The sequence below is a fragment of the Triticum urartu genome, chromosome 5, assembly GCF_003073215.2.
Source record: "Triticum urartu cultivar G1812 chromosome 5, Tu2.1, whole genome shotgun sequence".
Classification (NCBI taxonomy): Eukaryota; Viridiplantae; Streptophyta; class Magnoliopsida; order Poales; family Poaceae; genus Triticum; species Triticum urartu.
In genome coordinates this window covers 438,717,363-438,719,892 of record NC_053026.1, presented here as the reverse complement: position 1 = coordinate 438,719,892, position 2,530 = coordinate 438,717,363, and positions in this window count along the sequence as shown.

Genomic DNA, 2,530 nt, shown 5'->3' with positions numbered 1-2,530 from the left:
TTCTGCAAGATTTTAGTAACTTCACAATTTTTTTCAAAAACTTGTGTCTCTTCCTGAGTAGGATGAGGCCCCTTTTTTGAGGTAGTGTTCCCACTATACCTTCTATAATTTCAAGTGCAATATGGGGATCGATTTCAATAAAATTGCCTCTGGCAACACAATCCAAGAGTTGTCTATGAGAAAAATTTAATCCAACATAAAAATTGCGAAGCAAAATTCTCAGGTTTATTTCAGAGGTACAATTATGATAAGACTCCATTATTCTCAACCAGGCATCTTTTAAGTTTTCTCCTGGTCTCTGTTTAAAGTGAAAGATTTCGAACTCAGGAGTCAACGGAGAAGATAAGGGACTAGCCATAACGACAAGCAAGCAAACTAACACATAAGCAAACAAAAAGCAAGCGGGCAAAAAGAGGCAAATAGAGAAAGAGAGGGAGGATAGAGACAGAGGGCGAATAAAACGGCAAGGGTGAAGTGGGGGAGAGGAAACGAGAGGCAAATGGCAAATAATGTAATGCGGGAGATAAGGGTATGTGATGGGTACTTGGTATGTTGACTTGCGTAGGCCTCCCCGGCAACGGCGCTAGTAATCCTTCTTGCTACCTCTTGAGCACTGCGTTGGTTTTCCCCGAAGAGGAAGGGATGATGCAGCAAAGTAGCGTAAGTATTTCCCTCATTTTTTGAGAACCAAGGTATCAATCCAGTAGGAGGCTACGTGTGAGTCCCTCGTACCTGCACAAAACAAATAAATCCTCGCAACCAACGCAAATAGGGGTTGTCAATCCCTATAAGGCCACTTACGAGAGTGAGATCTGATAGATATGATAAGATAATATTTTTGGTATTTTTATGATAAAAGATGCAAAGTAAAATAAAGGCAAAGTAAATAGCAAAGGAAATAACTAAGTAGTCGGAGATCAATATGATAAAGATAGACCCAGGGGCCATAGGTTTCACTAGTGGCTTCTCTCGAGAGCAGAAGTATTCTACGGTGGGTGAACAAATTATTGTTGAGCAATTGACAGAATTGAGCATAGTTATGAGAATATCTAGGTATGATCATGTATATAGGCATCACGTCCGAGACAAGTAGACCGACTCCTGCCTGCATCTACTACTATTACTCCACTCATCGACCGCTATCCAGCATGCATCTAGAGTATTAAGTTAAAAACAGAGTAACGCCTTAAGCAAGATGACATGATGTAGGGGGATAGACTCATGCAATATGAAGAAAACCCCATCTTGTTATCCTCGATGGCAACAATACAATACGTGCCTTGCTGCCCCTACTGTCAGTGGGAAAGGACACCGCAAGATTGAACCCAAAGCTATGATTACGCCAAGCTATTTAGGTGAGACTATAGAATACTCAAGCTTGCATGCCTGCAGGTCGACTCTAGAGGATCCCCGGGTACCGAGCTCGAATTCAGAGAAGATTCAAATATTGTTCATAGATAGACTTGATCATAAACCCACAATTCATCGGTCTCAACAAACACACCGCAAAAAGAAGATTACATCGAATAGATCTCCACAAGAGAGGGGGAGAACATTGTATTGAGATCCAAAAAGAGAGAAGAAGCCATCTAGCTACTTATGGACCCGTAGGTCTGAGGTAAACTACTCACACTTCATCAGAGGGGCTATGGTGTTGATGTAGAAGCCCTCCGTGATCGATGCCCCCTCCGGCGGAGCTCCGAAACAGGCCCCAAGATGGGATCTCATGGATACAGAAAGTTACGGCGGTGGAATTAGGGTTTTGGCTCCGTTTTTAATCGTTTGGGGGTACGTGGATATATATAGGAGGAAGGAGGACGTCGGTGGAGCAAGAGGGAGCCCACGAGGGTGGAGGGCGTGCCTAGTGGGGGTGGGCGCGCCCCCTACCTCGTGGCCACCTGTTTCCTTTCTTGACGTAGGGTCCAAGTCTCCCGGGTCTTGTTCGTTGAGAAAATCACGTTCCCGAAGGTTTCATTCCGTTTGGACTCCGTTTGATATTCCTTTTCTTCGAAACCCTGAAACAGGCAAAAACCAGCAATTCTGGGTTGGGCCTCTGGTTAATAGGTTAGTACCAAAAATAATATAAAAGTGGATAATAAAGCTCAATAATGTCCAAAACAGTAGATAATATTGGATGGAGCAATCAAAAATTATAGATACGTTGGGGACGTATCAAGCCACTTATGGATTGCATACCAAAGATGACAATACCTAGATCTATTCGTGTTTTTATGCCTAGCTAAGGGCGTTAAACAATTTTATTTTTGTTTTTGATTTTTAGGTTCTGCTTTGCAATAAATACTTCATCTAGCTTCTGGTTAGATGTGTTGTTGTGGTTTAATTAGTGTTTGTGCTAACTAAGACATTTAGGATGGCTTACGGTAATAGTTGATTTGATCTTGCTGAAAAACAGAAACTTTTGCGCTTAGATAAACACTTCTCATTTTTAACAGAAGCGCGATAAAATAGTGATTCTTTTTGTATTAAATTAATAAACAAATTTCTTAGGTTGTCCTAATATTTCAGAATT